Raw genomic sequence first — 25,358 nt, forward strand, 5'->3', positions numbered from 1 at the left:
GCTTTCTCACGGAAAACATTTCTCTTAACATGTTCGCTGACCACACACTTTACTCATCTGGGCTGCACATTTGTAAGAATGAAAGATGGCGGGTATTAAATTTCCAGGGTGTTTTTTTTTTTTATCCACAAAGCATTTTTCAGCTAGTAACTAAATGGATCAACTATGTTAATAAGGCAATAACTTTTCAGTTTGGCCAGTAGAGGGCTCTTTGTGCATGTCTGATGCTCAACTTTCCACATAAAGGTTTCACTTCACATTCTGTTTACTAGAATCTACAAATTCTACAAAGCTTTGGTATTTTTAGCTTTTTTTTCTTTTCTTGAAAATTCTTGATGGCAAATTTTGAGCTGTAAAAAGGCATGGCATAATTTTCACATTAATTTCATAAATTAAACACTACCATGTACCCATACTTTTCTGGAAAAGGTCATAAGGATGCAAAAATACTCTTCTTATATCCCCGGGAGACATTTTATACTGAGAAATATTCTTATTCATGCATTGTATTCATGTACAACCAGGCACAGGGAATGTTATTAAGTATTCATAAACCAGATGAATGATTTCCAAGATCACTATTTGAAAGATGAGCTGTATTTCTCTCTTGTGGCCATATGTTAGCAACCCTATTCTGGAAAGGGAAGGGTTAAAAATCTTTCACATTGAAATTCATTTGTTCAAAGCAATGTTGCCTTATGTTACTAAAACTGGCAACTTTTTGACTTTCAGGATCAGTTGATTTACAATGTAAGGAGTTTTTATCTATGATCTTCAGAAAAGAAACAAAAAAAATGTTTTCCTCCCTTACTCTGGCCCTGATTGTTAGATGCTGTCTTAATGACCTGTTTGCCCATTTTCTTTGGAGAAGAGGAAGCATGTCCTGAATCTCAGATGTTAGATGCTAAAGTGTAGTTCTTTTTAATGGCCATTTCCCTAAATACGGCTCCAGATCGAATATTATTAACAATGTGTTTTCTAATGTTTTGCAAAAAGAAAAGAGACTATGTAATGTAAGGCATCCACCTTACATTGTGGTAGACAGACAGACATGAGAAGAGCAAGGATGATGGGCCAGGTATAGGTCACCAGGGTGGAAGGCCCAGGGTGTCTAGAAACAGGTAAAACTGGGAAAAACAAGGATCTCACCCAGTGTAACCTTTTCTCCCCTAGCATATCACTCACTTATCATGCGGTTTAGACCCCCTGACCTTTCATATCAATGGTCATTTGGTTCAGACCCAACCTAGACCTGTCCTTCCCTGGCTTGTTACAAGTCATATAGATTAGGCCCCCTTAGAGAGGAAATGAATGAGAATAGCCTGAAGCATTAAGTCCCCAGAACAATGAGGTTCTGACCTGCATCAAATCCAACTAGGCCTCAGCTGTGTTTCAGCTCCAAGCCCAGAAAAGCAGCAAAACCAGACAAGCAAGGCCAAGGCAGACTTTAGGACTAGCCACAATGACTAATGACCCCTGCCCCTGCGAGGACCAATCAGTGGAGACCACGACCCTGAAAGGACACACCTGGAAAGCTGATGATTATTCTGTTGAGATCCTCCTCTGGAACTACCCCTAAAAATCCCCTTCCCTTAAAAACCCAGCTCTCTTTCCCTCCCCCTCACCTTCCACCACAGACTTGTTTCCTTTACTCTTCTCCCTCCTAAGCGCCAAGGGCCTTTTTTTTTTTTTTTTTTTTTGCCTCTGTAACTTGCTTCCTGGCCCCATTTCTTCCACCACTCATTTTTTCTACCTCTGACTTTCTGAATAAACTTTTTCTTATAGTTTGAGCCTTGGGTCAGAATTTTTTCTTAGCCTGAGCTCAAGTACCACAGTTGCTGAATCAAGGTTCAGCCTGAACTCACTGGTCTAACACCTGGTGGTGTTCTCACTGCTGCCAACAACATAACTTTAATATTAAACTCTTGTCAACATAGTTTTAGAAGAAAATAAAAATTCCTAGGGACAACCAGGTTTTCCTCAAGGGGAAAATTCAGTTGTCCAGTGCAACAATTTATCAACAAATGTAAAGATGGGAAGGTGGGAAAAAAGGGTGGAAGTGGAAAGGATCATAGAAAAAGAAAGAAAGAAAGAAAGGAAGAAGAAAAGAAAAGAAAGAAGGAAAGAAAGAAAGAAAAAAAAAGACCAAATTTTTGAAAGATTTTATTTATTTGTGGGGTGGTAGGTGGAGCAGAGGAGAGTAACGGGAAAATTGGGACAACCGCAATAGAACAATCTTTTTAAAAGACTTTATTTCTTATTTTTAGAGAGAGGCAGAGAAAGAGGGACAGAAACTTCAATGTGTGCACCCTGACTGGGGTTGTTGTGTTCAGACTGGTGATTGTGACCTTTCACTTTGCAGTTCAACGCCCAACCGAGCCGCACTGGTCAGGGCAGAAAAAAAGACCAGTTTAACCTTACTTTCCAGAAGACAGAATCAAACTAAAATAAGCTCAGGTGGTCCCCTTGGGAGATCTGTGTTCCAAAAAGGCGTTTAGGCATTTAAAACAAACAAAAATGCGATTTTATTGATTCCTTTAACTTTTGTTATACACAAAATGTAGCTACATTATCGTAGTTTTAGAAATATTTAATGCTTGATAGTAAAGAGAACACATAATTCTGAATATCATCCTTGGTATTATTAACAGGGTTTAAACAACCATGTTTAAACAAGCTAATACATAATTAGTAATCATTAAAATAATTGGTCTGTAGGAAACTTTGAGTTTCTTATTTAAATGACATTTAAAGATATCAGGAATTTCTTGTAAGGGTACTAAATAGATCCAGCACTGTAACATCTATGGAGATAACATCTAGTGGTGATACAGCTTTATTATTCTCAGAAAGAGCTCAGAGTTTTGGTTTCCTGATCTAATAGCTACCTGTTTTCTTTGTATATTCTCTGGGCTGCAACTTTCTTATCATTAAGTCATTATCGGACAGTCCCCAGGAAATATCACCAAATCTGCACACTCCTGGAAGAACAGTTTGTTGTGTCACCCCCTCCGCCCCAACAGGACCTTCCATTGTTTAACGTAAATTTGCTACGATGGGGAGGGTTAGAGAGTTAGACAATTTGGACTCCCTCTTCCTCCTCTCATTCTTGCAAGAACTTCGTCTAGAACAAATGCCCTCATACCCCTGGGAAAGAGGGTCTGGCACGGAGCGGCAGAAAACCCACGCACGTGATGGGCACCCGGCCCTCTGAGCCCTCGGGTCTGGGGTGCGTTTGGGCGCTTCTGTGCTCCTCGCTACCCACAAGCCCCCGGGCCCGCAGCGCGGGCAGGAAGGAGGCGCGCGGCCGTGTACCTGCTGGGGAGGTCGGCGCTCCCCTAGAGGTTGAGACGCCGCCGCCAAAGCCCTCTAATGCTTGCCGTTGGGGGGGGGGGGGGGCAGCATCCGGCTGAAACGTGCAGGACTGAGCGAGAGACCGCCGGGAGGACCGGGTCTGAAATTGCTGCCCTGGTGTCCAGACGCAGACCCAGGCGGAACAGGCGGCTGCTCTCTGACAGCTGTCGGGCTGAAGGCAGCCGCGGAGGCACCTAAGACGTCGTGCTCTCTTCGGCGCGCCCTAACCGGGCGCCCGTTAGTCGGTTGTGTCTAACAAGTAGGGGCTGTCTCGCAGTGCCACTGGTGTTTCCAAATCCTGCTTTTATTTAACACGGAACACGCGCGAGCACCCTGTTACGCACAGGCCCAACCTTTAACCTGTGTTCCCCGTCCTCCGGTTTTGTTTCGTCCTGACCCCCCTTCTCCCCTTTCCTTCCGCTCCGTCTGCCTCGCGGGCCAGAGGTCTCACTTCTCGTCCGGACTCCCGCGGACGGCTCTCAGTTCTGGTTCTCGCTCTGGCCCCTCCTCCCCGCCCGCGGACGAGCCTCTTCCTCCTTTCGCCCCCCGCACCCCGAACCCGGGACTGCATTTCCCGGTAGGCGCCGCGGCCCGGCAGCCAGTGAGCGGCTGAAGATTTGGCGGCGGCGGCGGCGCCCCGAGAGTCGGGGTGGGGGGGCTTTGTGCGCGGCGTCGGTGGCGGCGGCGGGAGCGGGCGGCGCGACGGCCAGGATCAAGGCGGAGACGCGTGCGAAGGCCGTCTCGACCCAGAGGACCTTGCCGCCCCGGTCCGACCGCCGGCCACAGGCTCCTGTCCGGTAGCAGCGGCTGCGGGGCACCCCCCTATCCCTCCGCCTCCCCTGCCTCCCCCACCTCCTGCAGCCTTCTTCCTCTCCGCTCCGCGCCCGGCCCGGCCCTACCGTGGCCCTCCTCCGTGCACGCCGCCATGGCAGAGGCAGTCGGCGCGAGGGAAATCTAGCCCGGGGATTTCATGCGGCCTAGCTTGGTTCCGTCTTCTGCCCCCGCAGCCCCGGCGGCTGCCTGCACCCCAGCCCCGCTCCGGGCCTCCGTGTCTCTCCTGTGATCGTACTGACACGGCCGGGGGGTTAGAATGGAACAAACTGAAGGTAAAGTACGTGTGTGTGCACGCGCGCGCGTGTATGTGTGTTGCAAGGGCCGAGGGGGGAACGACGAGGAGGGGGCGACCTGGGGATGGGACCAGGGTAGGGAGAGAGCGCCTTGCCGGGATGGGAGGACAAGCGAGTGGACTGCGAGGGTTCGAGGGCAGCTTAAGAGGTGGAGAAGAGAGCAAGGTGTAGGGTGTGAAGGGGATTGGGAGGTGGGGCAGGGGAGGTGGGATTGGGTTAAGTGATGGAGTGGCGCTGAGCTGGGAATTGGGAGTAGAGGTGGGATGGGGGCGGGGATAAACATGGAACGGGGGAGGGGCAGGGAAAGAGGAGCGGAGTTAGGTTTGGAGACCTGGGCGGATTGGGAAATAGAGAGGTTTGGGATTGGAGGGTGGGAGCTAGAAGAGTGTGGGGAAGGAGATCGACTTTGATGGAGAAGTGGGCAGAGAGGGAGAAACGAGGGAGTGGAAGTGGAGGAAAAGGCGGCTAAGGAAGAGGGAGGAGAAATGATTGAGACAGGATGCGAAAGGAAGATAGGAAATAGACTCAGGAAACTGGAAGACCTCGTACTGGCACAGGGAAGGAAATTAACTGAGTGTTGAAAATGATAGGAACTGGCGACATCACAGAGTGGGAGGAAAAGAAGGGGAAGGGTTTTTTTTTTTTTAATGTTAGGAAGGGAAAGCCTTTTGTTCCTGTATTTGTGTGTATTCTGTGCCTTTTCTTTCAATGCTGGAGAATAGAGAAGCAAGTGGTTATGCTGCTGAGATTGCTATGAAATGAGGAGGTGTGGGTCTTACCGTTTTGGAGGAGAAGTGTTAGTGTTATCGTAGCAAGACAGAGCGAGACTGGGTCGTAATTTGATGGTTTTGGTGAGGGAGTAAAGACTTCAGATTTAAAGGGGGCAGGGGCAGCCATGTTTGCTGCCAGGCACTGCAGTGTAAATAAATTCCTTCTCTCCGACATCAGTATGACTCTGGAAGGGGCCGTTTCAGATGGTCAACCCCCTTTCTTTCTATTCATGTACTCTTCCCTTCCATCTTGAGGTCATTTAAAATTATTCATAACCACCGAAGGAGGTAGTGATGTTTTCCATCTTGTGTTTTGCTGCCCCCCCCCCCCTTCCTTCTGGTTGCAAACAAGGCATACTAATGAACTGCAGTGTGAAATTTAACCCTTTTAATAAAGTTAAGACTATATTTTTACTAGCTGAAGGAATCATTACTACTCTCTTATTTCAAACGTGATCGTGAAAGTCTTTTAAATAGTCGTTTGACTCAGAGGCCTCGGAAACAGTCAGCGTGTTTTCTGCAATTCTTGAAGTAAACAAGGAAATTGCATTAGTTATCTTACGTGGGTTTGTTCTCTTGGCAAAGCATTGTGTGGCGCTGAGAAGGGGTGGGAAGATCTGCTTGTTGTAGATTATCTATCTGCTGTATTTTGAGGGTTAGAAGATTAGAAATGTGTGTAGTATTTTAAAATGGTGTTTCTGAACAGCTCTTGCTTATAGGTTAAGAAGTGTTTTCTTTCTTTTTTTTATAAACTCTGTTCCCTTATCTTTGCCCTCGTGTAGCTAGCTCAATACAATCTTCAAATGCCAGTTTAGCATACTGCAATAATCTATGAAGTTGGCTTGCAGTTCTCAGAGCCTCATTGAGGCGCCAGTATTTTTGGTGGGAACTTCAGGTCACTCTCAGGAAAGCTACAGTAACTGTTCAGTGTATTCAAATATTTGTGTGATATGAAAGTTACTATTCTGAAAGTTTAAATCCTGACAAATTTACAGTAGACTAATGAATTGGAGTCTCTTTTATTTTCATTTTGTAAAAGGATTAGATGTACATGTGACCTCTTACTTTGTTTTATAATTGTAATTGGGGTGATCTAAATTTTAATACATCATATTGATATTGAAACTGTTCTCTAATTACTAGGAAGGCTTGTTAAAATTGTAACATAATGGACTAAAACCAGTTGTACTGCATATTGATTTAATCTACCATAATACAACATTTTTCAGTTGTTATATACTTTAGGATGTGTTCTTGGTCGTTGGACAAATTAAATTGAATATTGTTAGAGTGGTACTTTGTGAGAATGCTTTTGGTATAAAGGCCAGATTTACAACTTGTAGTATTTTGATTTGATAATATTCGGGCTGAATTTTTGAAAATTTTGTGAAGAAGAGTTCCACTCAAAAAGCCATTTAGTAAGCTTCTTTTGTAATTTATTTTTATGGAGATTGCATTTTTATATCACCAGTCGTTTGACATGTTTTTTCTTTTAAGATTGTATTTATTGCCCTGGCTGTCATAGCTCAGTGGATTGAGTGCGGGCTGCGAACCAAAGCATCGCAGGTTCGATTCCCAGTCAGGGCACATGCCTGGGTTGCAGGCCACGGCCCCCAGCAACTGCACATTGATGTTTCTCTCTCTCTCTCTCTTTCTCCCTCCCTTCCCTCTCTAAATATAAATAAATAAAATCTTTAAAAAAAAGGTTTTATTTATTTATTTTCAGAGAGAGAGAAAAGGAGAGAGAAAGAGAGGGAGAGAAACATGGATGTGAGAGAGAAACATCTCACAGCCCCTGACTGGGGACCTGGCCTACAACCCAGGCATGTGCCCTGACCAGGTGGGAATCAACCTGGTTTACAGGTCAGCAGCACCCAGTCCACTGAGCCACACGAGCCAGGGTTGACATGTTATTTGTAATTAATGCATAAATTATGTGCATAAACTGTTAGTGCCATAAATTTTTAGGAAAATGAGAAATTGTTTATCTTAAAAACTCATGTTGGCAGCTTGAATTACTAAAAATAAACATGTATTTCTATGTATCCAGCATTTTGTAACGATCAGGGTCCCTTTCCCATTGTCATGAGTATCGTGGCCCTTTCGATAGGTATCCATATGATGAGGAAGACTATTCTAGTTAGATGCCGAATTAAAACTCAGACTTTGCTCTGATTACCATACCCATCAGCCCACCTGCTATCTGTGAGAGGGTTTTTTTTGTGGTTTTTTTTTTTTTTTTTGACCAAAGCTCATAAATTTACACAATTTGATTGAATGAGTTTTGGGCAAAGGAAATTGGTCATCTTTGAGACTGGTCATCTCGACTGAATTGGCAAGTCAGATTCTAAATTCTCTCAGTTTGTGGGGTTTATAAATAACATTCATGATAACATAGTCGTAGCTGCTAATAGTTGTCCTCTTACAATGTGGTGTGTTGAGTGTCTCACATGCATGACTTTTTAAAAAGATTTTATTTATTTACTTTTAGAAAGAGGAGAAGGGAAGGAGAAAGGGAGAGAAACAGCAGTGTGTTAGAGATACATTCATCAGTTGCCTCTCACGTGCTGCCAGCTGGGGGCCTGGCTGGCAACCCAGGCACGGGCCTTGACCAGGAAGGAATCACCCAGCAACCTTTCGGTTCTCAGGCTGGCACCCAGTCCACTGCGCCACACCAGCCAGCTCCTTGAATGATTTTCTTTTATTGTCCTGACAGTTGTGTGATGTTAGTACTATTAACTCCTCTTTAGAGATGGGAAAATTGAGAGTAAGTAGCTTAACATCACACATGGTAAATAGCCAAGCCAGCATTTGAACCCAGGTCTTTTCTAATTATAGAACCCAAATCAGCAGACTTTTACTCTTAGTTTTTTTTTAATTCATTAAAATAATGCGTGTTCATGATATAAATTTTTTTTCAAATATTGTGAAAGGCTAAGAGGCTAAAAAAAAGTTAGCACCCTATTTCCCACCAAGGATCATTTGAAGTTTCTCGTGTGTCCTAGAACATTTCTGTACCTATATGTATATCTCCGTCTTAAGACGCAAATAAATTAGACCATAGTATCTATATTTTGCATTTTTGTTTTAACAGGCTACCTGGAACATCCTTTTAAACGAGCTCTTAGGGATCTGCAGCTCTTTTTAAGGGTCATGCAGTATTCCATTGTTTGGAATATTGGTTCGAGTTAGGTTGTTAACAGATTTTTGCTATTATGCATAATAGAGCAGGTCCTGAATTAAGTCCCTAACAGTCTATTTAAATAGAAAAGAGATATAGTCCAACTACTTTATTTTAGGAGAGAGAAAACTGAGGCTTTGGTGATGACCTGTTACCTGGATCTTTATACTACATTACATTATTTCATTATTATGGATGTGTTTGAGCTTTCCGTGAAAGCTCAAGGTGAGGGGACTTCTCAAGGTTCGGCACATTTCGTGTAACCAAGGCGAGAGGATTGAGTTGCAGTGAGGCAACGGGTCGTGCCTCTGTTCCTTCCTGTCGTGCTCACTGCGTGTAACATGTAGTATGTCACAGTATTTTTGAATGCATAGATGAATCGTGTCCATATATCTTGAAGTTTGTGTTTTGTGTAAGGAAGTGATTTGGGGTAAAATTTTTCCTATTTCAATACAATCATCAGTGAAATAAGATATCAATGAAATGCAAAAATAAAGGTCCATCCTGCTCCTGGAAGACAACTTGGTAAGACAGTTGAGACACTGGCAAATTTTTTTTAATAAACTTAAGAAATACCTCATTGAAAACAAGTTTTAAAAAATCTTAGCAGGCACTGTTGATTATTTTATTAGTATTATTATTTTTGTCTTTCAAGAAGAAAATAATTTACCATGGATATTTATTTATCTTAAAACAAAAAGATAGTCTGTTTTAGACACTTAAAAAATTAAAATTATTAAAGCTTTAAAAGATTTTAGAATTTAGTATCTATAAAATTTGCTTCTTGATGCAATGGTGTTTTTAGCTTTACTTTAAAAAGAATCTATTATATTTGAAAGTGCAATTAAGATGATTTATTCCTTTGTTAGTAAACATGTCCAGTGTTGAGTTTTCAATGTGAGCTTTATTTCTGCAAGCCAATCATTTTATAAATATTAGTAATTAGTAATGGTAAATTTAAGAAATTGATTATACTATGACTAACACATTTTTTTAAAGCTTACAGGGTTTTGTTTGGGGTTTTGATTGTTGACCTAAACACTTAATAAGTACTTTTAAACACTTCTGTTTCATGTTGTGCCTCTATAGTGTGGCATGAAAAAAAAAAAAGGTTAAAGGCATACCTTAAGTTTTGTGAATGTAGAGAATGTTCTTTTTTTTTTACTAGATGGATGTGTGTTGTTATTCCTAAAGTGCATCTGTTTATTGACAGTATTTTGAATTTGGAAAGTTCTTTGAAAATGGTGGGGTTATTGGCGTATTTTGAGACAAATGTAGATCTGTGTCATCGTTGACTCATCTTTAGTAACTCTTTTTTTTCTTACTAGGTTCTCTTTTTCATCTAGATTTAGGACTGTATTGAAGAGAAAGTGAATAGGAAAATGAAATTTTTTTATATTCATACAGTTTCTACTTTAAGCATAGAAATATATTATTACCTAGTAATACCTCGAGTTTTTATTACACCTTTTGAAATATTGGATAAGGTTCCCTCACAATAACTAGTTTATTCCTTTTAAATGTGAAGTTAGAAAGACAAGAAATATTTAACTTAATTTAAAGATTGTTTGCCCTGGCTGGTGTGGCTCAGTGGACTGAGTGCTGGTCTGCTAACCAGAGGGTTGCTGGTTGGATTCCCAGTCAGGGCACGTGCCTGGGTTGCTGGCCAGGTCCCCAGTAGAGGGTGTATGAGATGCAACCACACATTGATGTTTCTGTCCCTCTCGTTCTCCCTCCCTTCCCATCTCTCTAAAAATAAATAAAATCTAAAAAAAAAAAAAGATTGAAAATTGAGCCCTGACCAATGTGTCTTGGTTGGTTGTTGGCAAACCAAAAGGTCACAGGTTTGATTTCCGGTCAGGTCACATGCCTGGGTTCTGTCCCTAGTCAGGGCCTGTGCAAGAGGCATCGATTGACATTTCTGTCTTACATCAATGTTTCTCTCCATCTTTTTCTCCCTCCTTTCCCCTCTCTCTAGAATCAATAAAAAAAAAATAAAGATGGAAGATTGAGATTTCAGGAAATTCTCAGACCTAATAGGTTGATTACTTTTTAGAAGCTTAAACAAATACAGGGGTGGGAAAAAGCAAGCATATAGTTGTTCATGTGGAAATTAATACAATAATTAATAAATAATACAAGGATAAACTCTTTTTCATGTACTCACAACTGTAAACCTACTTTGGCTCATGCCTGTATGGGTGTGTCTTGACTTTTTCCTCATAACCTGCATTATTTACTTTGATAGACAATTAAACATTAATTTTTAATGTGAGGATAGAGTATTTTTCTGCCATAAGGACATGATTTTTCTTACTTTGGGGTAACTTCCATGCAAGCTTCCTAAAATATATAAGTAAGTATTTTAAATTTAAGGAATGTGTGGCTTCCAGGGATTTTGTGGGCAAAACAAAATATAGTGTATCAAATTGATTTGAGTTGAAGAAGAAAATTAAGAAGTGTCATATGGAGACTTTCCCATTGGCATTTGGCCCTAGCCAAGACAATATTGCCTCTGTTGAATCTTGTTTCTTGTTGCATCTCTCACCTGTGGAGTCTTAAGAAAGCTATAAAAAAAAAAAACCCAGAAATTTTAAAAGTAAGCATTTAAAAAAACTTTAAAGTTGTGAAATATGACATAAAGAAACGACCATAAAACCTAAATGTGCCCTGAGGGGTCAGCAAATGTGAAAACTGAATGATGAGTTTTTATTTATTATTGAAAGGGTTATCTAGACAGCTTTCTAACATTTAGTATAGTATCGTCTTTTAGTGATTTGAAATGTTGGGACTTTGTTAACAAATGTGAAACAAAAATAATACTGAGTCCTACAAGAATTATGCCATTTTATACAAAGCATTGTTTATTCAGAGTTCATGATTTTTGCACTTTTTGATAGGATTTAATGACTTGGTTTTAGACTAATATGCAAACACTAATCTTTTAGACTTTTGCTTAGAATGTGTCAAATTTGCCTATGCTAATAATGTCCTAATGTAAGCATCTTTTCTTACAAAAACTAGTTTGAGACTCTTGCTTTCACACTAATGTAAACCGTTCAGAAGTTATTAACCTGAGAAGTAACCAGTAGTGACATTCTAGGTTTGACTCTTCATCCTTGGTGCCTCTGCTTGAGTCTTACCTTTTCTGTATTGCAGCTAAGCGAACCAAAGTTCTTTTGAAACTGAAGACACTTACTTGATTGTACTTCCCTGGGCTTTCTAGACTATTTTAATCATATGTTTGGAAAGGTTAAATGTTGGCTTTCGAGGATTTTGATGGCAGAAAAAGCTGGATGTTCTGCCCCAGCCCCCCACACACACACCTGCCCAATACAGTCTATTTACATAAAACTCCGCAGTGTGAACTTCGAGAAAAACTTTTTTATAGCACCTCTACATACATAAATTAAATCCTTTGTTTGGTTACTATAATTTTGTCACTTTAATCTGTCTTCATGTTTATGATTTCTACAGGATTCAGATACATTAGAATATAGTATTTTGTGGTTGATTGTGGTAAGAAACTTCTTGCTGTGCTTTACGTATCCTTGAATTCCTTTCTGTAACAATAGAATGGCATTCTTTTTTTCATTCTGACTGAAAGTTAAAGATGTTCCTTGCTAATGTCCTCCACCCAAAGGATTTTTTTAACCTCACCAAAGGATATGTTTATGGATTTTAGAGAGAGAGAAAGTGAGAGGGCTGGAGTAGGGGGTGTGAAAGAGAAACATTGACCAGTTGCCTCCCATATGTGCCCTGACTGGGGATGGAACCTGTAACCCTTTGGTGTACAGGACAGTACTCCAGCCAACTGAGCAACCCTGCCAGCCCCAACCCCCCACTCAGCAAAGGATGTTGAGTTTTCCTAAGTGGAAGTAAAGATGACTTGATATAATTTTTTTTTAATTTTAATTTATTTTTAGAGAGGGGGGAGGGAGAAAGAGAGAAAAATACCTCTGTGCTATAAACGAAACATCAGTGGGTTGTCTCTCCAGCGCCCCAGGCTGGGGACCTGGCTGCCAGCCCAGGCATAACAGGTGACCTTTGGGTTTGCAGGACCTATCCCACCCATTGTGCTACTCCAGTCAGGGCGATATAATTATTTTAAAAATCTAAATTAGGTGGTTTGGCTTTGCATGTGAAGTATAGTTAATATGCTTTTGGTCAATTCATGGTTTCTGTGTTGTTATCACCTGCACAATGATGCCTTGATCATTAGAATATATTTTACTGGTGAGTGAAGTATGGAGGTTAAGCTATTAATTAAGGTATTGCGCACACATACACACTACCCCTTAGAAATACTGATGGCACTAGTAGTTTTTATCTTTTAATGGAAAGTTTATACTTTCCTAAGTGGCCAGTAGTTTTAAAATAACATTTACTATGTTTAAGTTATGAAAGGATGGTTCATCGTAAGGAAATTGGAAACCAGTAAGATACAAAGATTAAAGTCAACTGAAGTCCTACACAAATTAGAATTGTACATTTATACTATTTTATAACATGCTTTATTGTGAAGTAATTTTTTTTGAGAATGCGATTTACCAAATTGACATAAATGTCATGGTAAAAAATGTTTTCCACTCTTCTGTTGATGGTAGTTTGCAATTTGGGGATATTATAATTTGATGATATAAAAAAAGTATTACTGTGATAATTTTATTACAGTAAATTCCTGGAAGTAGAATTACTTAAAAAATATAAACATTTCAGGAGCTTTTAACACATTTTCAAATTGTTCTCCAGAAAGTTTTTTTAATAACAGTTTTATTGAGAAGTCACATACCATAAGTCACATACCATATGCACTGTACACTTTTAATTCATCCATTTAAAGTGTACAGTGCAACAATGGAGTGTTGTATGTGATTTAAAAGATGTTTCAATCAAATGTTACCTGGAAATAACTAATTTTAGAAAATGTGTATAGAAATTCTGTTATGCTTATATAATTGTTGCAAACTTGTCCACGTTTGGAAAGTTGTTTTTGTTTGTTTTTTTTTTAAATTTTAGGCTTACTGCTTTTAAAGAGCGAGAGGAAGGGAGAGAGAGAAACATCGAGTTGTTGACTTATTTATGCACTTGTTGGTCTGTGTGCCCTGCCTGGGGATCAGACCTGCAGCCTTGGCGCGTGGGCACAGTGCCCTAACCAACTGAGCTGCCCTGCCAGGGCCTGGTTTTCTTTTTTCTGAGAGGTTTGCTGTGCTCTATCTGACTTTCACCCTGACAGTTCTGTTTGCTTTAAGCCTCTATTTGCTTAAATAACAAAACATCTTTTTTCTTTTCTTTTTTTAACTCTGGTCAGTGGAGTTTAAGGCAAGAACCAACGAGAGTTCCTATCCACACTGTACCTCTTACCACTGAAGCTCAATGATCTTATTTCTGAAGTAGAGGTGAAAATGACTACGTTCTGGAGTTACAGGGAGGGATCCAAATTAGCAGTGCTTGAGTGTGCTTAGAACTGTACCAGGATATAGCTGACAATGAGTGACTTTTTTTTAGTATAAGAAAAATAATACATGCAAAACAAACTAATCTTTAGTTGCATGTTTACTGGATGGAGAAATCAACTCAGTTGGCCTAAATTAACTTTCAAAGAAGTTGAAAGTTAACTAAAGCTTGGTCAGAATGTCTGCGTGGGTTGTGTGGGCGTTTCTTACTCACTAAGAGGATTCATGCTGGTACAAGTATGAACATGAAGGTGACTTTCCAGTGTAAACTTACTTGTGCTGTTGTTATAACAACAGCACGATGGCTGTAGCTTCACCAACAGTTGGTGTTCTGATCAAGGAAATAGATGATAATGTGAATTTTGAATTTATGCTATGAAGTTACTTTGGTTCTAACTTTTATTGTTTATTTTGAAAACAAAATGTTCAATATAATTGAACCTAAAATACTGAAGTGCTAAACCTGATGAATCAAAAAGTCCTGGATTTCTGTAGAAAAGATAAACTTAGTGTAATTTAGATATTATGATAAATTGCCTAGTACTTTAAAAACTATATATCATTTCCGTAATGCATTCTCTTTATGTCTTGCTCTGGAGAATGAAGAACACAAAGGAAAAGAAAGTAAAATTTGAACATTGGCAAAATTTTAAGAACCAATCTGAGAAACCATTTGATTATAATTGAAGTTTGTTGGAGAAATAGGTGGGGGAAAAAAGAGATAGGAAAGAGGTAGGTGGATGAACTTGTCAGTTTACTAGATATCAAGTAATTTTCAGGGTGAGCCAGTACCCTTGATGTAAGGGATTGGAAAAATAATCTATATTTTCTTCAAGTGGTAACACCATGTCTGTTGTTGATGGGCGTGGTCAAGAATAAAGGGAAGACAGTTGAGGTTAAACCAAATTGATAAGGAGAACAGGGTGTTTTACTAGTAAGTTTTGTATTGATACAAGGCTGTTCAATACTAATGTGGTTTAGTCAGGGAAAAATAATGACAAAGGAACGTAAAATGTTGTAAAACTTAATGGAATCATAGTTAAGTGAAAATTGTGTGACTGTATTTAGTGACCGGGTTTCTGGTTAAATGAAATAAGGTATGGATTTTTTGGATTTTATAATTGTGTTTCTTTCACGCAGGTTACTTCCTAATATAGGATATTTTAATGTCTTTGACCATTATCCTTCTCTTAACACATTTTTAGTAGAAAAATTTTAAGTGAAAGTTTCAGAGAATGTTTGGGGTGACAACACTACAGTTAAGGAGATTCTGGAATAGTATAGTTATGCCTTTAAAAATAGTGTTGCTCTAAAGAGTTTAAAATAAAAATTAGAAGACAATGTGCCATGTCTCTGACACACCTTGATTATTTACTTAAGAGAATTTTATAGAAAGAAATACTGTGGTCGTGCTGATTCTACCCCTTAAAAACTTATTTATGTAAGGAGGTGTTGGTTGTGAATTTCATATAATTGTTTGCTATTACAAATAATGAACATCTTTAATAATGTAATTATTATGATAAGCAAGATATTAAAGTTAATTTTTTAGACCACATATATTTTTGTCAGAATGAAAATCCAGATACTTTTATGTATTAATAACTAGGAGGAATCACAGCCCATTTTCCCATTGTTTGGGGTTATTTCCAGTTACCTGGATCACCTTATTTAACCCACATTATGGGCTATAACAAAAAGGCTAAGGATGTCGTGTCGCTTCAGAATTCTTAGGTAGCTAAGTTAGAGGTGGAATCCGAATGACAACTCAAGCATCGTGATCGAAGCCCACTGTCAGAGTACACTTAGGACTCTTTCGCTCGTTCCCAGATTTATCTGAGTCTGTCTTACTCTCTAGCATGGAGATTGGATTGCTAAACTTCCTCTTAGGTGACTTCTTTCTAGCTTCACAGTCCTATTCACCAATTTTTTAAAAAGAGTTTGTGATTAACTGTATTTTTATAAGCTTTTTTAGGATGTTTTTGTGTAGGCCAAATATGAAAAGCAATTTACATCAGCATTGTCCAGTAGGGTTTTCTGTGATGATGGAGATGCTCCGTGTCTGGGCTGCCCGAGGGCAGTCACGAGCCGCGTGTGGACATGGACACTTGAATGTGGCCGGTGCACCTGAGAACTCCAGTTTTCATTTGACGTCATTCTAGGTCGTTTAAAACTAAATAGCCACACGTGGCTAGGACAGATTTAGATATTCTTAGTGAAGGGAAAGAAGTAAGTAAAAGTAGACATTTTCACATCCGTTGTTCTTGTAATTACTGTATTTGTATGTTTATGTGGGTTGGAGTTTTTAAAATTTTACTATCTTAGTGAATAAATCCATTCACAGGAAACAACTTAGTAATAGCTATTTGAAAGCTGAAGTATTATTTTAAATTCTTCTAATTTATGTAGTTATTAACAGACTAGTTTGCTGACCAACAAAATGATTTCACTTCAGTAGTAGTTTGGAGTAGTTATGGTTAAATTATATTTTTTAAAATTTTATTTTATTTTAACTGTTGTTCAAGGTTAAATAATATTTAAAGTTTAAGCTTTTTATATTATGTGGAATACTTGACTGAACTCTTGTTTAAATCTTTTTATGATAGTCATACCTCAGAAGCCTCTGAAACAAAGAGAACTCATAGGAAATAAAAGATGTGCCTGATGATTATCTCTTCATTTTTTTTCTTTTTTCTTATCCTCACCCAAGAACATTTTTTCCCATTGCTTTTAGAGAGAGATGAAGGGAGAGGGGAAGGGAGAGAAACACTGATGTGAGAGAAGAGCATCAGTTGGTTGCCTTCCTTGCATACCCGGACCTGGGATCCTAGTGATCCTAGAGCCTGAACCCAGAAAGAGGATTGGGGATTAAACCCACAACCTAGGTATGTGTCCTGACTGGGAATCGAACCTGCAACCTTTCGGTTATGGGACGGTGCTCCTACCAACTGAGCCACTCTGGTCAGATCCCTTCGCTTCTTTTTCTCCAGTCTTTCTATATGATGAATTCCTGGTTTTGATCCATTAATCCTTTTTATAACAGTCTAGTTCCCAGTCACTGTGTCATATTACCCTGTTTTATTAGCTTAACAGTATCTGAAATTTTCTTATTTATGAGACGGGAATCTCTTTCCTTTGACTTCCCAGGACCTAGAACAAGGTCCGGTACGTAGTTTGTGTTCATTAGTGAACTGTGTCACAAAGAAAACAAAACAAAAAGCAAAGGACTCTGTGAGGAGTAAGATATCTGGAGTAACATGCCACTTGGAGTCTGGAAATAGGCGAGGTGAGACTCAGCTTTTGATTATTTACTTAGAGAATTATTTACTTGGCAGTGTCAGTGTGGGTGATTTAAGGTGACTAGTTATGATTTCATATAGAAATGTCTCTATGGGAACTCTTATTTTAAAAGCAAACTTTTGTCCACACATACATATGTGTACCAACTAAATCCCATCCACCTAAAATGCAGTAGAGTTGACAAAATGGACAAAAATGTGAGAAAATATATCCACGGTCAGTTTTTCAGTATTTAGCTTCATTTCCTAACCTTTTAGGCAGAGATTAAGAAATTCCCTCAGAGTCATTCGTATGTGATTGGTTGGAATGGAGAGGAGAACTGCCAAGACCTTGTTTCCCTCTGTGTTGTTTTGACTTGCAATCCACGAGTGAACGTCCCTGTGTAGCAGATGTAGTCGCTTTAACGGACGTAAGTGGTGTTTGGCTGATACTGGTTTCAGCTATCTGGGAGTAGTTGGAGACAAAATATATTCTTATAGTAAATATTTCTTACAGTAAATTTGTGATTTAATTCTGATTTTGAAATGCCAACTTGGTAAGTGTAGAAAGGATTTTATTTTTACTTACCTATTGCTAGACATATTTTTAAATAGTTAACAATGTTTTAAGATGTAAATGAAAGTCTTTTTATTTAGGGAACTTACACATTATTTACCTTTATAACATAAATTCCCACTTAGAGGTTTTGGGGGCGGGTGTGCTGCACCATTCCTAGAAGCACTGCCAAACCAGGTCGATGCACAGAGTGGACAGAGCAAGCTCCTATTCCATCTCCCTGCTTCAGAAATGCATGTAATATATCGTCCTCAGAGAGAGGACATGTTCAGATATTAAACTAATAAGAACAAATACTATACTTGATCTTAGCCAAAAGTCAAGAAGTGATAAGACTTTTCTAACTGTGGCTAATATATATTTAAATGAACAGATGTTGACAAATGATTCTTATTTTAGTGCTGTTGTCACCACTGCAAATCCCACCCCCATATTTTTGTGAAAATCACCCACAAATCCATATGACCCAGAAATTTTGGTTGTTAGAAATTAAAACTCTTAAATACACTAAATATTTTAGTAGTAAAACAACCCATAACCTTTTTTGACTTGGCCAATAAGTTTATTATTGTCTTTATGTGAAAACAATCATCATAGAAAGTTGTGGTTGGTTTATTAGCTCTCAGCAGCCTGTTCCTGAGCTCCTAGGAAGTTTGCCTCCTTCTCAGACACCTGATCTTCCTTCTGCTGTTAGTTTGGTTTTGTGTTGGACATATAAGTAACCATCATGCAGACACTTTCTAGTTTTATTCATGACCTTTCTTAGGAAAGAAAAAGCAAATCTATACAGTTACTTGTAAATGCATTGTGTTAACAAACAGCCTGTGGAATTTCAACAATGCTAATTACTTAACAATTATTTGTCCACATTAAAATATTTCCATTGTTAATCCAACCCTGTGGCCCCTTAACTATAGTACTCCCTTTTGTTTACAGTTGACTTGTTTATTGATAGTGTGCCAGGCGCTGCAGTTGGCCTGGGGATTCAGAGATGGGGTAAGCCCCATGTCCTCAAAGTAAACTTCAGTCTTTCTATATTCTCTGGCATCTAAGTTGTTTATATTTCTCTGGATTAAGTAGTGTGCTCTCATTAAATACTTGTAATTTGGGATTGTAACATATCAAGAAAGGCCTTTCTAGTAATGTAGATCAGTGGGAAGCTGTGACACTAAGCCTCGAAAGTTTGTAACAGAACTGAAAATCCTTCTCGGTAATGTAGGGAAGGAGCTCCTCTCCCTTCGCACAGGTTGGCGCTCTTTGTTTCCTAAGCCTGAGAATGTCTGAGTTCCCCTGCATCCTCTCTGTTCTCACATCCCCTAGCTTCTCGACTCAGATGCTTTCCTTTGTCGTCTAGGACACTTGTCCCTTTCTGTCAGCAGGGCCTCTGTCTTGCTCACCACTTACCTCTAGTTCTCAGGACTAAACAAAATACAGGCACTCAATATGAAATGAATAAATGAATCTTACCAGGAACAGTGTCTGAGCCTCATCTCCTATACTTTTCATTTTACCTTTCTGCCTCCAGTAATTATGTAACTTTATGATTGTAGGGACCATGCTGGAATTTTTTCCTTGTAACTTTAGTGCTTAGCCCTTAGTCTGGTAAATAGTAAGTGTTCAGTAAATATTTGTTTTATTAGAGAAGCCCGTGTAGGTTGGGGTGGGGACAACCTGGCTGTAACTTTTGGTCTCCTTCCCATTGTAGCAGCAGCAGAATGGGAAGGAAGGAGGAGCTAGTGTGAACCTCGGCCCAACTCTGTTTCAGCCTACAGAGGGCAATTAACAGGCAGCAGCTGGTATCCAGAATTGATACAATAAAGAATTTCACTGTCCTTTCTTACACAAATGTTTTAAGATCATGTTCACTTACACACTCATGCACAGCCTTCCTTTAGGTCAAGACTGCCCTTTCCCATGTATTAAATGCTATGGTTCACTATACATAGAATGCTATGCCAGAAGAAGAGGGTACTTGAGCCGGCTTCTGGGGGGGCGTGATGTGTGAGGGGCAGTCTGGAATAGGTTCGTGAAGTATTTTAACTCACCTGAGTAGAATCTTGAAAGATGAGTGGTGGAGGAGAGACAGTGCTGGACTGGCGGTGGACGAGGTGGGAAAGCTGGAGCAGCAGGAGAGGAGGCTGAGGGCCAAGTAGGTGGGGGCCGAGTCAGGAAAGGTCTTCTGCTTGGGGATTTTGTCCTGAGGCATGAAGAGCCATGGGAGATCACTAAGTATGTGGGGGTTTTCAGTTTTTCTTTTAAGTAGTGCCAATACTCTACAGAGCAGATTGGAGGTGGACGACTTTGGAAACAGGAAGAACAGTTTGGAAGCTGTTGCTCTTACCCAGATGAGAAATGACAAAGCAGAATCAATGAACATAGTACAAACTGGGAACATCTGCAAGAAAGTTGGGGAGTTAGAACTCAGCTTTGTTTTATGCATTGCGTTTATCTTCTCCCGGTTTACGGGCTTGTCTTTTCACTTGTTTGTGTTGTCTTTCGGTACGTGGTTTTTAAAATTAATATTGCTGAATTTATTACTTCCTTCCTTTGTGTTGTACTCTTTATGTATTGTTTAAGAAATCCTTCCCAACCTTGAGTTCTACTGTTTTACATGATCTACTGTTTTATGTTTTTGTTTTTTCTTAGAAGCATTTAAGTTTTACTTTTCACATGTGGTCTTTAAGCCACTGGGGTTGGGTATATTACATGGTGAGGATCTCATTTTCTTTTTTCTATATAGATAAGCCATTTATTTTCCCAAGGTACCATTCTTTAAATCTTCTGTTTTTTCCTCACCAGTCTGTAGTGCTTCTTCCTGTTAATATGCCAAAGTTATATAGGCTTGGTCTGTGTCTGGGGTCTTACTCTGCTGTACTGTCTGCCCGTTTACCAGTACCTCATATTTTAATTACTGTGGCTTTGTAAGTATAAAGCTTTTTACAAACCCGCAACCTAGGTGTGTGCCCTGACCAGGGATGGAACCCGCAGCCCTTTGGTGTGCAGGACAATGCTCCAACCAACTGAGCCCCCCAGCCGGGGCTATTGTGAGCACATTCAGTGGGTGTTTAAACCATTAAGTTTTTGAACAGATATTGTACAGTTTATTGTTGAGAAACATATGTAATTGCTTACTTGATTTCTTTTGGAGCATTTTTTTAAATAGGTGTAATCCATATGCATACGATTCACCCCTCTAAAGTATACCTTTCGTGGTTTCATTGCCCCCAGAAGAGATCCCGGGTCCAGTAGCAGTCATCCTCCACTCCTCCCTCCTCCAGCCCCTGGCAGGCTCGGGTCTTTCTGTCTCTACCGATTTTTCTGTTCTGGACCTTTTGTATAAGTGGAAATATACAATAGGTAGCCTTTTGTGAGAGCATTCTTATTTAAATGGAGTAAAATTAATAGAGTAGCAGGGCGTGCTGTAGGAATGTTACTGTGTCTTTTAGAAAGTATCACCGAAATACAGTGCCTTAGTAGCGGGAAAAAGAAGAGCTCGTACCACCAAGACTCACTTCTGCTTTGCTTTCATTGCTTAAGCGTGACATTCACATTTTACTTCTCCTTCATTTATTGAAGAGAGTGGCCAGTTTTATGCTTTTGCTTAGTTCCTTAGTGAGCAAGCGTCATGTAGCAAATCCTATTGTAGAAGGGTATCTTCTGTTGACACATTATGGGGTTTTTTTACATGGGCAGTGAGAACACTGATTTGGATGCATGTTGTCAGTAATTGTATAAAAGTGACATGATTTACTTTATATATGGGTGGATAAGTGAGTAAAGCCGTGTGAAAATATAAGAGGAATATATTCTCATCTGAATTATCTTTTAAAGCAAGTAGATTTTAATGCAGAAATTAGTCAGCAGCCTAGAGTTCTTTTTAAAAGGCTACCTCGGAAAGTACCTTTAAGTCAAGATACCCAGATAAGGTTTACTAATTTAAAACACTTATCTTACATACTCTTAAGCCCTTTGTGTCACTTGGAGAATTTATATTTTATTAATATAATTGCTGAAAAATAGTTCAGAAAAGAAAATATTTTCCTCTAAACCATAGCATTAGTCTTTCAAAGGGTTAGCCTCAACCAAAATGTAGTACACCTCTTTAAATGATTCAAAAGTTTCAAACCTTACAAACTTGACATCCTCAATTTTTATTTAAAAAGTCATAAGGAAACTAAAAATTTGTTAAGTACCTCTAGAGTTAGTATCATTGTTTAACGGCCTCAAAGTCAGAGGTCCAATCATTTGCATTACTATGGGAATTTAACAAATTTGGGGGGGAAATGCTCAAATTTTAGTCAAATAATTAGCTTTTATACCACTGTGGTTATTAAAACTTTTATGGATAGCTGTAACTACTGACTGTATAATAACACTTGGATGGTGTGAAAAGCACTTGCTTTTGTTTGTGGATAAAATAGTAGAGCTTGTAATCGAATACAGCTTTTGTTCCCTTGCAGGATAAGATCATCTAAAGACAAATGGAACAGCCACTTCCATTTGTAAAGTTGTTTATATTTTCTCGACAAAAACTTCCAAGCAGGACGCATTTTGTTTGAAAGATTGACATAGAGTTGTGTAGTCATGGTACCGAATTCAGTTATTGCTCTTTGTGTGGAGCAGAGCTAGGTTAGATGCTATCGATTTTAGCTGCTTTTAGTGAATAAAAGGCAAACGTTGTCGTTGATTTCCTTTTTGGTAGTATAGAGGTGTGGTCAAGTTCTTAGAACCAAGTGGTTGATTTTTTTTTCCATAACCCCCACCTTCGCGCCCAATTTTTTTACTGTTGTTGTTAAACTGTAAAAAGGCTTGTGATGGAAGAATTTTTTTTAGTGTAATTTGCATCCTGTTCATCCTTAATAGCAATTTTTGTTTGCTGATCTTTAAATGTGCGTGTTTGGGCTCTTTAAAATTATTCATCTCTTGTGCGTGTGTTTCTCTGCCATTGGGTCAGCTCTGACTCCTGGCGACTCTCTGAGGGAGTGAGTGGAGTCCACAACGCCCCGTCCTGTCCTGAACAGTCCTGCTCAGCTCCAGTGGACTCACGCCTGTGGCTTCTTTGACGGAGCCAGTCCCTCTCAAACTTGGTCTTCCTCTTCTCCGGCTGCCTCCTGTTTCTGCCAGCAGTATTGTGTTGTCCAAGGAACCCTGCCTTCTCACGATGTGCGCAAAGTAGGACGCCTTCCGTTTTGTCATTTTTGCCTCCAGTCACCTTTCAAGCTTAGTTCACTGTAGGATGCACTGTAGGTTGTCTTTCTGGGGGTGCAGGGTATCTGTAGAGTTCTCCTCTAACACCGTATTTCAGATAAATCACTTTTTTTCCTATCATCCTTCTTTCCTGTCCACCTTTCGCATTTGTACCTGGTAATTGGGAATAAGAAGGTATGAATAAACTTAGCCTCGGTCTCTAATGACACATCATTGCTCTTGGTGACCTTTCCTCCATTGCTGCCTCTCAGCCTTTTCCTGATTTCTTAGCTCCTTACTTCCATAAAGGATGAATGGCTAACACTTTTAAATAGGTATGATAAAGTAGAATAACATAGCTCTAATCTTTTTCAACAATACACTGTTATTACACTATTACCAATTAACTGATTTTTAAATTATGAAAGCCAAATGGGCAATACAGATCACTCTGATCATATAATTAAGTTAAAATGTGAATAGAACACAGAATCAAAAAGAAAGGAGTCTCTTTTAAAACTCTGGCATTAGGGGATTTTAGCATTTTTCCTACAGTTCAAGCATCGTTTTCAAGTTTTTTTTTAAAGAGGCTCTGCTTTCACTCTTGATAACCTATGTACTGAAAATAATGGACCATATTTTTTAAAAAGTTAACTCCTCCCTCCCATTATTTTCTTTGTGTAGATTTGAGGGGAAAATAATAAAATGAAAATCTCCCTCAAATCTGTCATCAAGACATCTTCGTACTCAATCATTAAAGATGAGTCATGGCTGAAGAAGTTTTTTGGGGGGATGTGTGTGTAGGTACTAAATTTATTTTGATACAGGATCTGATTTTCAAACATTAAGTGATCATTCAGTTAGAAATGAGTGCATTAATATATTTGATAGTTTCATCTTGTTACACCTCAAAGAATGTATACTTAAGCTTGCCATTATATACTGAATTTAGATTTTTTGCTTTAAAACAAAATGACCCTCTAATTTTTCAACACTATGTCTTCCATTTTTCTTTTTAAATGTTTTGCCACAGAAATCTTCAAACAGTAAAAATGCCAGGTTTTCAAGAACCAGCATAGCTGATTCATTACTGCAGACTGTGTGCATGCCTTCTATTCCTGTTGCTATAGAAACACATGCAGACTGTGGATTTATCATAAATCATGAGAAATGTTTCTTGGAACAGTTCACAAAAAGAAACATCTGGATCCCTTGTTTATCCTGGGGTGAAGGAAGATTGCCCTCTTCTTCTCTATTGTGGAAACCATATTATATTCTATTCACTGTTTAGCTGTAAAAAGTCTAATGTTGATATATCAAGTATGCTTGGCATTTTAGTATTATTGATTATATATTTTAGTATGATTGATTGTAATAGAAGAGGTTTGGAAAATAAAGATTGATATTCATGACAATTCAGTTAACTATGACAGAAAATGTTATGTTGGATGCTTTCACGTTCTGAATTTCAGATTTACAATATATGCTTATATGGAGTGTTTTATATCTTTTGGTCTTTCGTTGGGTTAATAGACTCTCCTGGAAATTCATTTGACTGCATGCCCGTTCCTTGGTGCTTTAAGCCTTCGTGGTTAGCCCAGGACTAAGGAGAATCTCAGTAGTCAGGTAAGCAGTCATCAGTCAGAGGTTGCCGAGGGTATACCTGAGGAGGCTTGAACTGCATGTGTATTCTGTTTCCTTCTCCGTGAAAGATCCTCAACAGCTCTTTAAAGTATTTCGTCTATATGTAGTAACTCCCTTAAGTTTATATTGTTCAGTTTTAAAGATTCCTTAAGCCTCTCCTCTGAGCGTTGGCTTTGTGTTTGTAGAGAACATGGATGAAAAAAATTACTTCCTGCTCTTAAGAAAACCACATAAACAGGTTGTTTCATAATTAATTCTAAGAGTCCTGCGTAATGTATCTTAATAACACAGGAAGGTTACTTAGACTAGCCTACAGCTTAAGTTACTACTTCTTGGAGATGACTTTTTGAGCTCAAAAGATGGTTAAAGATTAAGCCAAAAAATATACACGTATATACATTAAAGGGCATATTAGGCACCAGAGATAGCACTAGTAAAAAGGCACAGTGGTATACAATCACAGTGTGTACAGCAGTTCCCAGTAATAGAACATTCCTAGTGTACAGAACTGACTTGAGGTGGAGACAGAGGTAGAGACCTTGCTTGGAGGGCCTTCCATACTTTCTCTAGGAATGATCAAAGAATTTTAATAAGGAAAGTGTTTTGGTTAGATTTATAAATTAAGTAGCCTAGGAATGTATATAAGGGGTAGATGGGTCTGGAAACAGAAATAGGCAGTTTATATGACAACTTAGAACCATTTCTGATTTCAAAAGCTTGAATAATGATAACATGAGGAATTTTGTTGTATAAAAAATATAAAGTTTTCTCTTACAGAGAAGAG

The 25,358-nt window shown here is 39.1% G+C and overlaps 1 protein-coding gene and 1 non-coding gene across 12 annotated transcripts in view; one reads left to right on the forward strand and one right to left on the reverse strand.

The window, feature by feature from the left end:
- Positions 1-4,005: 4,005 nt before the first annotated feature.
- The window catches only part of NSD3 (nuclear receptor binding SET domain protein 3), a 108,258-nt gene continuing 86,905 nt past the window's right edge, over positions 4,006-25,358 (forward strand). For 4 of the 11 annotated variants that reach the window (XM_036011589.1, XM_028526859.2, XM_036011590.1 and 1 more), the window contains exon 1: positions 4,014-4,460. The gene's annotated coding sequence lies outside the window, so the exon portion shown is untranslated. Of the gene's footprint in view, positions 4,461-16,622; positions 16,774-25,358 lie in introns of all 11 variants that reach the window. The other 7 variants (XM_036011585.1, XM_036011588.1, XM_036011587.1 and 4 more) reach the window with 4 other exon arrangements.
- LOC114509037 lies at positions 17,884-18,074 on the reverse strand. Its single transcript, XR_003685603.1, has one exon. It is a non-coding gene; the product is annotated as a U2 spliceosomal RNA (small nuclear RNA).

This window comes from Phyllostomus discolor, chromosome 11 (genome assembly GCF_004126475.2).
Source record: "Phyllostomus discolor isolate MPI-MPIP mPhyDis1 chromosome 11, mPhyDis1.pri.v3, whole genome shotgun sequence".
Classification (NCBI taxonomy): Eukaryota; Metazoa; Chordata; class Mammalia; order Chiroptera; family Phyllostomidae; genus Phyllostomus; species Phyllostomus discolor.